The sequence below is a fragment of the Giraffa tippelskirchi genome, chromosome 3 (genome assembly GCF_054371585.1).
Source record: "Giraffa tippelskirchi isolate mGirTip1 chromosome 3, T2T-mGirTip1v1.2.pri, whole genome shotgun sequence".
In the NCBI taxonomy this organism is placed as follows: Eukaryota; Metazoa; Chordata; class Mammalia; order Artiodactyla; family Giraffidae; genus Giraffa; species Giraffa tippelskirchi.
In genome coordinates, this window is record NC_137277.1 from 147,739,813 (window position 1) to 147,754,331 (window position 14,519).

The window sequence follows — 14,519 nt, forward strand, 5'->3', positions numbered from 1 at the left end:
TCTAGAACAAATCACAGAGATTCTAAATATAGGTTAAAGGTTCAGATTTTATTCTGTCAACAGTGCAGACCTTTGACATTTTTAAGAAAGTAATGGTATAAGGAAGGTTTGCTCTGACAGACTGTGTAACATTAATTAGCCTGGGAGACAATAGCTAGAATGCTACTACAGAGACCCTGATGCTGGGAAAGATTGAAGGCAGGAGGAGAAGGGGGCAACAGAAGATGAGATTGTTTGATGGCATCACTGACTCAATGGACATAAGTTTCAGCCAACTCAGAGAGATAGTGAAGGACAGGGAAACCTGGCCTATTGCAGTTCATGGGGTCGCAGAGACTTTGATATGACTTAGCGACTGAACAACAAGTCAGCCAAGGGATTTATCTAACAGGTAGTTAATTCAGGATTGGCAAGAGGTCTGGGCTGCAGACAGATTTATGAGTCAGTGCAATTAGTAACTGGATCCAGGAAACAGAACAAAACTCACTGGAAGGTGAAACTGCAGACAAGGAAGAAAGAAGAAAATGTAGAAGGGGAGGAGAGAGAGAGAGGAAAAGAAGTAAAACTGAAGGAGAAAGAGAAGAAAGGACAAACCAAGGATGGCTCCCCTGGGAAAGGTAGATCTAAGAGGCAGAAGTAGAGGGCAGGAAGTGCTGAACGCCTTGAAAGAAGTGGGGCATGCTGGAGTCTGGGCACACACTGGGAGTGTTACCAAATCACAAGTCTGTGTGCCTGACATACAATGAGGCCAATCAATACTAAAACATTAGAGTTTGGAACAGAGAAAGGTTTATTACAGATTGATACAAGGAGAAGGGTAGCTCATGCCCTAAATACCCTAAAATTACTGAAAGCTTTCAGCAAAGCCTCTTTAAAAGCAAAAGGTGAGGGAGGGGTGTGGTTAGCTGTTACAAACTTCTTAGTGTCAGATCCTCTGTTCTTAAGGTCAGGTCATGACCAGGTAGCAATGTTCCTATAAATCTCTACCAAACAAATGTTATTCTCTGTCTTGACAAGAAAGGACAAGGTCCCAAGACACAATTTCCACCCTTCAAGGTCCCAGTCCTGGCCCAGTGGAGGCAGATTTTGGTTGGCAGCTCTTTCAGGGCCAGGTTCCCACACTCTGCCCAGCTGTCAAGTCTGAAAGAGCCAGGCACTTTAACCCAACTGTGTTCTCAGGCCACAAAAATGGGAGAGACCAGATCTCACAGACTGCGACCCAGGCAGATGGCCACTGCTATTAGGATTCAGAGACAGGGAGAGGGGAGAGGTTCACCACTGCTTCAAGGACTGGGCCAAGGCTAGTGGAGGGCCTTAATGAGGGCTCTGGAATCCTGTAGGACATAGCCCCCAGTCTGTTCCCAGGGCTTTCTAGCTGACCCACTGGCCCAAGGCTGGGTGAGCTGGAGGGTCTCCAGGAGAAGGCCTGAATCTGCCTCTTACCTCACTCTCCACCTGATGACCACCACACCACTGACACTTGGCTGAATCACTTCCCTAATGGTCCCTCATTGACAGTTACTTGTGGGCAGGGCACACTGTGCTGCTGACCAATAGCTAAGCAGGACAACTAAAGGTGGCTCACTGACAGCTAAATGCTTGTGAGCAGGGCCCACTGAGGCACCTGAGCAATGGCTGAACAAGACCGGTTGGCCACCTGCTAAAGGCTGTGCTCATCCTGCTCTGTTATAGAAGCAGGAGCACACCCTTAGATAGAGCCAGTGCCTGCCACCTGCCCAGGGGAGGAGGTGACCACCAGACAGCAAGATTTTAGAGGCCCTGAAAGTCTGCCATTTGATGCCCCCTACACACCTACTTAAAACAAAGTAGTCTCCACTGGTCTGAAAAGCACAAGCTCATAACCCTGACATGGATGAAGGCACCCTAAACCCCAGAAAGCCTCGATTAATGTGTCCCTAAATCCAGGGGGTGGGCTGTGAAGGTCTCAAGACTTAGGTAAAGAGCCATGGACTCCGGTCTGCAGGCTGCTGCGCAAATGCCACCTGGTAGTGGTATGGATGAGGCCACCCAGGTGGGACCTCGTGCCGAAGTGGGACAGAGACTGCAGGGCAAGGTCTTTATGGGACATGAGGAAGGGGAGGTCATGGGAAATGATCCATGGGAACGTCTGGTGATTTGGAGGGAAAATGTGCACAGACTCAGATCATTTACAGCCTAGGAGGCATTTGGAGGTGTGCAGCTAACCCAGCCTGGGTCTGAAGTCACTGGCCCTTCTGACCAGCCTCTCCCGGTGCCCAAATACCCATGTCGCCATGAATCTGAGCCCTTAAAGGCCAGGGGACCTTACCTTGAAAGTTGTTCAGTCGTGTCTGACTCTTTGAGACCCCATAGACTGTAGCCCTCCAGGTTCCTCTGTCCATGGAATTCTCCAGGCAAGAATACTGGAGTGGGTAGCCGTTCCCTTCTCCAGGGGATCTTCGCAGCCCAGCAATCCAACCCAGGCCTCTCTCATTACAGGCAGATTCTTTACTGTCTGAGCCACCAGGGAAGCCCACAGGCCTGGCGAGGGCCCCGACAAAATGCGAAGCGCCTGGTGATGAGGAAGCGCTGAATCAAAGTTATCGATTCAACCGACACTTCCCCGCTTCCCGCGGTCACGAATGCTTTGCTTTTCCACATAAATGTCAATGGAGAGGATGATCCTACCCTCCCATCAGGCCCCGCGCGGCCAAGCTTCTGGGATGAAGAGACCCCGGTGGGGGCGGGGCTGGGTGGGGTCTCGATGCGCACGCGCGGTGGCCTGGCGTCGTCAAAGTCTGAACTGGGAGGCGTGGGGGCAGCGCCGCAGTTGAGCCGTTGAGCCGTTAACCCCCGGGTGCCGGGAGGACCAGGACCCAGACAAGCCAGTGAGCATCACCAGAACCCCGCTCGCAGGGACCTAGGAACAGCGACCAGGCCAGCAGCAGCCATCCTCAATTGTACATCCAGCACATCCTTGTAAAAAGCGCACCCGGGTGTCTTGAGGACCCTTGACCACAAGGCGACAGTGGTGGCGTTTATTGTTGTGCTCTGGAGCAAAGAGAATTTCAGGCAGAACATGTTGAGGCCAGTTTGGCTGTTGTCTGCAGTAGATTCAGTGGTTCTTGGAAAATACTTTGGTAGGAAACAGACTGAAAACCATACTTGACAAGGGCCGAAGGAAAACCGTTCTGGAAAGAGAAGTGCCTCAAATACTGATAGCTGCAGATATCTTGATGCTTCTGAAACCCACTTGTCAAGCTTTGCAAAAGCTAGGAGTAAATCTCACCAGACTATTCATCTGTGTTGTATCAATGCGAGTACAAATGGATGTATATTCTTTCAGGAAGTGGACTTTTTTTCACCTAGTGCCTTCTGCGTGCAGGGAAGAGTTTAATTGAAGCAGACACCTAGTTTCCTGAGTGTAAGGAAGATTTCCTTCCTTAAAACAGCAAGGACAAAAACGTGCCAGCGTTTATTTGAGGATTTTGTCACCAGTATAATGGCCTCCCTGAGAATACTAGGCAAAGTATTTCACTATTGCAGGAGGGTTGTCCTCTTTTTCAGAGAGTGGGCTTGCTATGCTCTGGAAAGAACCACGTAGTGGGCTGGACCTGGGAAATCAGTAAAGAACATGGAGGGAATAGCCTGCGATGTGGGAGGCCCAGGATGGTGAGTATAACTGGTGTACACTCAGTCAGTTCAGTTCAGTAAGCTCAGTTGTGTCCGACTCTTTGGGACCCCATGAAGAGCAGTACAGGCCTCCTTGTCAATCACCAACTCCCGGAGTCTACCCAAACCCATGTCCATTGAATCGGTGATGCCATCCAGCCATCTCATCCTCTGTCGTCCCCTTCTCCTCCTGCCCCCAATCCTTCCCAGCATTAGGGTCTTTTCCAATGAGTCAACACTTCGTATGAGGTGGCCAAAGTATTGGAGTTTCAACTTCAATATCAGTCCTTCCAATGAACACCCAGGACCGATCTCTTTTAGGATGGACTGGTTGGAACTTCTTGCAGTCCAAGGGACTCTCAAGAGTCTTCTCCAACACCACGGTTCAAAAGTATCAATTCTTCGGCACTCAGCTTTCTTCACCGTCCAACTCTCACATCCATACATGACCACTGGAAAAACCATAGCCTTGACTAGACGGACCTTTGTTGGCAAAGTAATGTCTCTGCTGTTAAATATGCTATCTAGGTTGGTCATAACTTTCCTTCCAAGGAGTAAGCGTCTTTTAATTTCATGGCTGCAAGCACCATCTGCAGTGATTTTGGAGCCCCCAAAAATAAAGTCTGACACTGGTTCCACTGTTTCCCCATCTATTTCCCATAAAGTGATGGGACCAGATGCCATGATCTTAGTTTTCTGAATGTTGAGCTTTAAGCCAACTTTTTCACTCTCCTCTTTCGCTTTCATCAAGAGGCTCTTTAGTTCTTCTTCACTTTCTGCCATAAGGGTGGTGTCATCCGCATATCTGAGGTTATTGATATTTCTCCCAGCAATCTTGATTCCAGCTTATGCTTCTTCCAGCCCAGCGTTTCTCATGATGTACTCTGCATATAAGTTAAATAAGCAGGGTGACAATATACAGCCTTGACGGACTCCTTTTCCTATTTGGAACCAGTCTGTTGTTCCATGTCCAGTTCTAACTGTTGCTTCCTGACCTGCATACAGGTTTCTCAAGAGACAGATCAGATGGTCTGGTATTCCCATCTCTTTAAGAATTTTCCACAGTTTATTGTGATCCACACAGGACACTGACCCGATTTGTTACTTAAATTATTAGCATTATTGTTCTAGCTGGAGACTCTGATGAGCCATTTGATACTTCTGTGTGCTTACCACCCTGAAGAAGCAACATTCAGTTATATTCACTCTTTTTCCATAGCAGCTGGTATTGAACTTAGCAAAATTCTGATCTTTGTGTGTCTGCTATAACTTCCTGTATAAGTCACCAGAAAAGAAAACTGCAAATGATTGTCAGCTACAAAATACAGAAAGCTGAATCTCATCAACTAGAACTTTACAAATTTGTTTTGCCTCCTTTATATTTTAAGGACCTCACTGAACTAATTAAAGCTAAAGTTACTAAGGGTGAAAAAGTTATCTCTGAATGCCTTCTCTTTATCATGCTCCTTTGCATATGTAAAAAGAAAAGATTTAAATCCAAGAAAATGTCTTTTAAAGTAATTATGTTATAAAGATGGTATCTTGTGCTTTTGGTTTATCATTAATAGACAGTTACTGAAGAATTTGGGAAATACTATACTGTGCAATAAACACTATACAAATTTTCATTTTAGATAAATTTTGACCCTACCAAATATTAGTGAATTCTAGTTATCCATATGTAAATGTAGTTATCTTTATGTAAATGTTCTCTTATTTAGATAAAACATTGTTAAAGAAAGAATTTTATAGTCTAAAGTTTGTTTTGCTTGGTGTGTTTAGCCTTTTGTTCTTACTACATACTGAATTGCCTCAGTTTTCCATATCCCTCCAGTAGGTTCTTGTTTTTAAAAATTACATAATTTCTTGGGGTTTTGTAAACATTTTAACTTTTTTTTTATCAATTTAAGATAGTTTTGTGCTTGTTTGACTTTTATTTTAGCTTTAGATGGCATTTCATTCTTTTTATGGCCGAGGGATGTTTTATTGTGTATATACACCACATCTTCTCGATCCAGTCATCTGTTGGTGGGCACTTGGGTTGCTTCTGTGTCTTGACTATTGTAAATAGTGCTATTGTGAACATTGGGGTATGTATATCTTTTCAAATTAGTGGTTTCATTTTTTCTGGATATATACCCAGTAGTAAAATCGCTAAATCATATGGTAGTTCTTATTTGTAGTTTTTTAAGGAACCTCCATACTGTTTTCCATAGTGGCTACACTAATTTACATTCCCACCAACAGTGTATGAAGGTTTCCTTTTCTCCACATTCTCCAACATTTGTTCTTGGTAGATTTTTTTGATGATAACCATCTGACAGGTGTGATACCTCATTGTGGTTTTGATTCACATTTCTCTAATAATTAGTCATGTTGAGCATCTTTTCATGTGCCTGTTATCCATCTATATATGTTCTAGAAGAATATTTTAAATAAGAATACTTGTCATTATTTGATATGTTGATTCCCTATGTACTGCTCTTTTGAAATAACAGTTTAGTTTCTTTTTAGCTAGAGTAAAGATTGTGGACATTTAGTTTCTGCTTTGGCATGTGAAAGAATTAAGGATCCTTTCAGTTTATCCACAAAAACAATGAAAGAGAGAAAACAAGCTTATACAAGTTAAAAAATTCTTGAAGAATAAATTAAATGTTCAAAAAAGAAACTATTTTGCAGCAAATTATAGTTAGTAGTAGCAGAGAAGGCAATGGCATCCCACTCCAGTACTTTTGCCTGGGAAACTCCATGGATGGAGGAGCCTGGTAGCTGCAGCCCATGAGGTCGAGAAGAGTCAGACATGACTGAGCGACTTCACTTTCACTTTTCACTTTCATGCACTGGAGGAGGAAATGGCAACCCACTCCAGTATTCTTGCCTAGAGAATCCCAAGGACACATGGTGGGCTGCTGTCTATGGGGTCCCACAGAGTCTGACACGACTGACACGACTTAGCAGCAGCAGCAGCAGCATAGTTAGTAGTTTTAAATTTTTTTACTGTTTTTAAATCATATTCCTTGTCTTCTGAATTTTCCTTTTAGATTCCATTTACTGATTCTAAATGCTGTTACCTAAAGTTTGGGGCTTGAGAACACGAGTTGATTTTCTGAATGATTTAAAGAATTGGCAGGTCATTAGCATACACATCTTCATCTAAAATACATAAGATGCTATCAGTTCAGTTCAGTCTCTCAGTCATGTCCCACTCTTTGCAACCCCATGGACTGCAGCATGCCAGGCTTCCCTGTCAATCACCAACCCCCGGAGCTTGCTCAAACTCATGTCCATCAAGTTGGTGATGCCATCCAACCATCTCATCCTCTGGCGTCCCCTTTTCCTCCTGCCTTCAGTCTTTCCCAGCATCAGGGTCTTTTTCAGTGAGTCAGTTCTTCACATCAAGTGGCCAGAGTATTGGAGTTTCAGCTTCAACATCAGCCCTTCCAATGAATGTTCAAGATTTCTTTTAGAATTGAATGGTTTGATCTCCTTGCAGTCCAAGGGACTCTCAGAGTCTTCTCCAACACCGCAGTTCAAAAGCATCAGTTCTTCAGCATTCAGCTTTCTTTATGGTCCAACTCTCACATCCGTACATGACTACTGGAAAAACCATAGCTTTGACTAGACAGACCTTTGTCAGCAAAGTAATGTCTCTGCTTTTTAATATGCTATCTAGGTTGGTCATAGCTTTTCTTCCAAGGAGCAAGCATCTTTTAATTTCATGTCTGTATTCACCATCTGCAGTGATTTTGGAGCCTAAGAAAATAAAGTGTCTCGCTGTTTCCATTGTTTCCTCATCTATTTGCCATGAAGTAATGGGACTGGATGCCATGATCTTAGTTTTTTGAATGTTGAGTTTTAAGCCAGATGTTTCACTCTCCTCTTTCACTTTCATCAAGACGCTTTTTAGTTCCTCTTTGCTTTCTGTGTCATCTGCATATCTGAGGTTATTGATATTTCTCCCGGCAATCTTGATTCCAGCTTGTACTTCATCCAGCCAGCGTTTCTCATTATGTACTCTGCATATAAGTTAAATAAGCAGGGTGACAATATACAACCTTTAAATACTCCCTTCCCAATTTGGAACCAGTCTGTTGCTACATGTCTGATTCTAACTGTTTCTTCTTGACCTGCATACAGATTTCTCAGGAGGCAGGTCAGATGGTCTGGTATTCCCATCTCTTGAAGAATTTTCCAGTTTATTATCCACACAGTCAAAGGATTTGGCATAGTCAATAAAGCAGAAGTAGATGTTTTTCTGGAACTCTGTTGCTTTTTCAATGACCCAACAGATGTTGGCAATTTGATCTCTGGTTCCTCGGCCTTTTCTAAATCCAGTTTGAACATCTGGAAGTTCTTGGTTCATGTACAAGATGCTATGCCTAAAAGTTATTTTTATTGAGCTATTATCATTAGTCCATATTAAATATGGCAGTATGATGAATGATAGTCCATAACGATTGTGAAAGCAAATACTCATTTATTTTAATGCACAAGTTTGTTGGCAACTTGCTTGACTTCTAAGGCTCTCAGTTATCAAAGAATTATTAATTCACTCAATAAAATGTGAGGTAAAGCAGAGTCACCTTCTAAAATGAAAGGGAATTCTAAAATGAAAGGGAATTTAAGAGAACTATAGAAATAATTCCATAAAACCTGTGGAAATATTTGCCACCATAACTTCAACAAAGTAATTCTATTCATTGACTCTTTTTCCCCTGTATGTGTGCTCAAAAATGAATATTGGTTGTATTCACTACTAAAACAGATCTACGGTGTTAAGATGAGAGTGGTCAAAATACTTGCAGCCAGTATTCTTATAGGTTAGGTTCAAAGGCATAAACACTCAATATTTTTAATAACCAAAGCATATTTAAAAATTCTCCGGTATGTGGTATTCTAACCTAAATGTTCAAATACTGAATAATGCCTAGTATCAAACATTATTCTGTAAAATTTCTGTAATTTATACAAACAAGCTGATTTTGCTCATGGCATCACCATAAATCCATTCAGCTCAATAAATCCTCTTTGAATTCTCATTTACTTTCACTTTTTTCTTTTGAGATGCTCTCTTTTGCATCCATCACTTTCAAAAACTAGAGCTGCAATCTGATGGTCATGTGAAGAGTGAAGAGGGTGGCAGGCTAAGCAGGAATTTGAAATGAGGGAGGCAATTTATATACAGTGCATGTAGTCAGGAGTTTTGTTGAAACTATTAGCAACGAAAATAATAACGACAATAATTATAGCCAATATCTGCGTGTTACTGTCGAATTTCCAGAGTGTGTTCACATGCCTCACCCACCTTAAGCTTCATAGTTTGCCTCTGGGTAGTTAATAAGACTCACTTTGTAATTTTTACTGAATCATTCATTATATCCAGCTGTCAGTTTGTGGGAAGTGACTATGTCTTATATTTCATAAACATACACACCCTCCGAAAATATGTGTTCTTAAGCAAGTGGTTAAGATTGATTAGCAAGTGGTTAAGAGCTTCATGTGGAAGATTTGCTGGATTTTGTGATGAAAGGATGTTAAAGACACCAGTGACATCATCAGAGAGAACTAACTGTAGGAAAATCTGTGGTGAGTGGGCCAAAGTAAATAGATTGGACACAGGGAGGCCAGGAAGAGGAGAGAAGACTCTAGGAATTCTTGAAAAGATAATCCTGGACCAAAGTCCTTCATTATTTTTAATGGCTAAATTGTTTTCCATAATATCTATATTTCATAATCAACTATTTTTTCCATTGAAGTGCATTTGTCCTACTACACTGAGGAACATGTACTAAATTTTTGATAACATAAGCAATGCAGATTTTTAGGCATGAAGCTGAATATAATGGCTATATCCTAGTTCTTATTCCTAATTCTGTTTATTTGAATCTTCTCATTTTTTCCCTTGTTAAATATTTAATTACTAGATTTTCACCAAAAAGTTTTTTATTGAAAAAAAAAAAAAAAAAAAAAAAAAAAGTTTTTTATTGATCATTTCAACACTTTTCACATTTTCTAAATATTTTTTTCTGTATTTATCTTTGTTATATCCCTCTTCCTGCTTTTTCTGGATTTATGTTTATTTTTCTACCTTCTTGAGTTGAAAGGTTAGTGCTTTTATTTTCAATCATTCTAGGTTAAAAATAAAACATTTCAAGTTATAGAATTTTCCCCCAATACAGTTTTAGTCACATCTCATTGGTTTTGACATATAACTTTTTCATTGTCATTTATTGTTATGTCTTTGTTTTCTGTTTTTAGTCCTTCTTTGAACCTAAGTATTAAGAATTTAACTTTAAAATTTATCTGTGGTTAGATGTCATTTATTTGTCTTTTTATCATTAATTTCCAATTTGATTGCATTGTGATCACTAATGACTGCTTACTGGGAAAATAAATAGAAAATGAAATAAGAAACAAACTGGAATGGGGAGGATGGGAAGCATATGCATGAGACATAGCATTAAAGAGTAAAGAAAAATAATGAAAACAAAGCACAAATAGAAAGAGGAAGTAAAAGGGCCCAAATGACTGGACAGATTAGAGGACTGAGTCTGTCAGTTACTACCTTGGCAGGAGGTTTGGATTGTTGAATAGGGTACATGATTCAAGTCAGTATTAGGAGAACAGAATGACATAGAGAGGGAGAGTAAATGCACAGGCAACACAGTCCTGCAAGAAAATCCAGCTACTCTTTGGTGGTGAAGCTTCTTTGAAGACTAGCAAGAAATGCCTTACTTGATCTGCTCTGATGATAATCTTTTTCTGCCATCATCCCTTGACATATTAGCTTCTTGGGTAGACTTACTATTTCTTTATCTTCCACTAAATTGGAGGAATGAATTTCAATATAGAAAACTGAGGAACCCATCCCACTCATACTATTTTCTTCACCCAACAGTCATTTTTGAGTTCCTATTATGACCAGTACTGTAAAGGGTTATCCACTTCTAAACATTTAACATTTACAGCCCATGTATGCATTCCAGTTCTCTTTTTGCCAAGCAAAGAGAAGCTGCTCCTTCTTGAGAAAGAGTGATTGGCCAAGATTGCAGATATTTCACAGCCAGAAGAAAATTGCATATACCCACTATCTACCTATAAGACCCAGTCACTGGGGGAGCAGGAGAGGAGACAGATTTCCCAAGCCACCCCCTAATTATTTCTTTCAGTGAAGAAATAATGAAGCTGCCCAGAAATGTCATGGTATCCACAAGCCCCTAGGGAGGAATTGGTACTTACTGGTGAATACTCCTGCCTCAGTTTTTCAGACCTGTAAGTGGAGATTATAATAATCCTTATCTAATTGGTTTGAGAATTAAATGAGCTAATGCTTTAGAACAGTGTCTGGCACATAGTGAGCACTCAGTAAAATGAACTCTTATTGTTATTCCAGAATGCAGGTACCCTCACCAGTGCAGAGTCATGAAGGTATTGCCAGTCCTGCAGAGAGAATGAAGCTACCAAAGAGAACACAGATAAGAGGATGCTGAAGTTAAACAAAGGCACAGCATCATGCAGGCCTTTTCATTAAAGAATTAAACAGCCATCCAGAAAGTTGTGAAGCAAACTGGAGAGAAGTCAAGACTTCAGTAGATATTGCTGAAAGGGATTTTATACTTAAAGACTCTTCTTTGAGCAAGTTAGGACCTGTCTGTGATGAGCACTGAGAGTCCTGAAATAAGACTCCTAGCAGGACAAGGACACCATAGATCATCCAGGAAAAGGTCCAGAAAGAACTTCAATTATTCTTTGAGCCACACTGCACAGGCTTATTATCAGTTGTTTAGTAAGAAAGAACAGGATAGTAGTCCACTCTAAAACCTTTAGCATAAAGCTCACTACAGTATGGATTTAGTTCTTCTTTTTACAAAAGTATCCTTTGTCTTTATAAAGTTATAGGTGAGCTAGGCTTTGTGCTAGACATTTGAAACACACGGTGAACAAGACAGACCCACATGGAGTTTATGATTCAATAGGAGAGACTGACGTTAACCAAGTAATCACACAAATGTCATTGCGGGCCTTGATAAGTGCCCAGAAGAAATATAAAGTAGTCAATGAAGGTAATATCTGGGACCTTGAGACTTGGGGGTCCAACAGCTTTCTGAGAGAGCAACAGCTTGCCACACCCTCAGGATAAGGGGGCATTGTCTGGGCAAGAACTGTAGCAGATGGTGCCAGGGAATAGAGAGTGTGCTTGAAGGCTCTGGGGTGGGGCTCTGGCTGTGCGCCAGCAACTGGAAGAAGGCTTGCGCAGGGAACATGTCAGCAGGGTAGAGAGCCTCCCAGTCAGGGCCAGGTTAGTTAGCATCTTTGCTTTCTTCCAAATACAGGGCAGGTCATTGAAGGGTTTAGGCACACACAGTTAATGCTGACATATTTAGATTTGTGTGTTCAATGGATTCTTCCAATTGCAGCGTGGAAAGGAGTTTGAGGGACTAGAATGGAAAAGAGAAGTCCATTTTGGGAGATTTTCAACCTGGCCATTAGAGCCAAGGTTATGGTGAGCACAACCAAACACAAAGACCCCTTTACTGAATCAGATCCCAAAAGACTCATACCTGTCTGGATGCTCCCTGTGCTGGAGAGACACCCAAACTGTAAGAGTCCAGGTGACCACAGTGAAACTATTATTTGGGTAATTTAGTTGAACCAGAAAGTGTCAAGAATAACACTTAGCCATCCAGAAGTTCATGAAAATAATGGATTTTACCCAGCAAAATAAGTAGTTGGGAATGTGAGACTGAAATGATTAGCCAACATCCTGGGGTTTTGAAGAGGCTGCCTGGATTCAGAACAGCTGAACAACAAGAAAAATTAGACAGATGAAAATCAAATTACTCTACCAGTTTTATTAAAAGCAGAGTTGAAGAATTTGGCTTAGGTTTGTGGGCAAGCCATGTTGCAAAATTTTCTCTTCTAAATTCAACCTGCCTCTCAGAGTGTGCCCTGTAACTGAGGGAGGAGGTGCAGGATGGAGCCTGTTTGGGGAACTTTTGTCTTTTGTGGGTTCCTTCCACAAGCAAACATTAGAAATTATATTTTACAGAATATAATTTTGGTACAAAACTATAAACCAGAGTGGTTTATATTCATTTTTTCTTCTGATTTTAAAAGGAAAAAACTTTTTTGTGGCCCTCTAAACTGGGATGCATCAGCCCAGCAGAGGGCAGAATCTTGGGGTTGCAGGTACATTGGTCCTGAGATGCAGGAAAGGGGACTTGAGCTGAAAGTACCCATGATGGACAGTGCTAACCCTCATGGGATCTGCCCACAGACCATGACTGGTTGTCCCTCAACAAACTACACTAGGATCCAAAGACATGTTCTGGCCCTGGGTGACCAAATTTGTGTACAAGCAGATTCCGGTTCCCTCAGTTCCACGTACCAAGTGGCATTAAATACAGTCTTGGGACTTCCCTGGCAGTCCAGTCATTAAGATCACACTTTCAATGCAGGTGGCACGAGTTTGATCCCCGGTAGGGGAGCTAAAATTCTACGTGTGGTGTGCTGTGTGGCCAAGAAATAAAAATAGTCTAGTAGCCAAAAATAATGTGTTTTCCAGTCTTTGTGTCTCTTGGAGAGTGTTAATTAAAATCTATAATTTGTCACAACACGTCCAGAAAGACTGTTTCTTCCTAATTCTGTCAAGCACTGCAACTGACTGCCCTTACAGCAGACCCACCAATCTGACCTTAATCTGGCTTATCGGTTTCTGTCTGGGTGTGTAAGTTGTTATACATGGACAAGTGACACATGTGTGTTTCTACAGCTGGTGCTTTCAAACTCCAGAGAGGGGTTCCATGATGAAGTTTCCAGGCCTGTGATGCAGCCCAGCTCCCAACATGACCTGCATTTCCAGGGAGGATAAGAAGGCTATAGTCTTACATCTCTGACTAAACAAGATCCACGCCTACTGATAAGGCAAGAGCTTAAGAAATAACTGACTACAAGGTGCAACTGCCTGTTTTCACATGGTGGGAGAAACCACATCTCTGTATTATTACAAGCTTAAATAGGCTCTGGGAGGAACTCTGTGGTTAAATCTTAAAGAAGAGTTGGTGTTCTATATATACACATTTCTACTCACCAGGCAGACACCGCAGCTCGGTTTGCTTGAAAAAGATGTCAGAATAGCCTGGACCTGGACTTGCCAATACATTCCAGGAGGCTGGGTCTGGATCTTCCTACCAAGCATGCTCCATCAGTGGTGAAACTAAGTCAACCCAGCCAGGGGCTGGAAGGCACCCACAGTCAGATGCCCTTACAGTTCTTCAAATTTTGATGGATAAAAGCTAGGGGGTAAATTGCCCTGGCATTTAAGAGCTGCAGTAGTTTCTATTTCACAGGCAGTGAAAACTTTATTACTCTGTTAGGGTAACGTGGTACCAGCCTTTCAGGGAAACCAAAACTTATTCTGTGTCTCACAGGAAGTTGAGGAAACAAGCATGTGAAATTATGAGGAGGAATTTCATAGGGCACAGACTCACTTGTACAAAGTGTGTTAACTGTCTTTCTCTGGGTGCCTCAGATCCTCATTTGTAAACTGGAGACTCTATTCCTACCTCAAAGTTTATCACAAAGATTAAATGAACTAATACAGTGAAGCTTTTCACTCAGCATATATTCGAATACTGAAGCTATTACACAACTGTAATATATTTTATATACTCATTTACTCAAAAAATACATATATATATATATATATATGTTTAAATTCTATCTCAAGCACTGTTCCAGCTGGCAGCAAAAACTCGGTCCCACAGAGAGGAAACCCAGCGGTACAAAGTCCCTGTAGGAGATTTGGGACAGTGGCGTTAGGAGGGGACACTTGCCTTGACATCCCTGTCTCTGTTCCTGGCATTTCT

The 14,519-nt window shown here is 41.6% G+C and overlaps 1 protein-coding gene across 2 annotated transcripts in view; it reads left to right on the plus strand.

Annotated features, from left to right (window-relative positions):
• Positions 1–2,857: 2,857 nt before the first annotated feature.
• LOC145542617 (aldehyde oxidase 4-like) overlaps positions 2,858–14,519 on the plus strand; it is an 83,534-nt gene continuing 71,872 nt past the window's right edge. The window contains exons 1-3 of one of the 2 annotated variants that reach the window (XM_081581800.1): positions 2,858–3,651; positions 11,045–11,375; positions 13,424–14,192. The gene's annotated coding sequence lies outside the window, so the exon portion shown is untranslated. Of the gene's footprint in view, positions 3,652–10,820; positions 10,924–11,044; positions 13,202–13,423; positions 14,193–14,519 lie in introns of those variants that run through there. The other variant, XR_014079976.1, reaches the window with a different exon arrangement.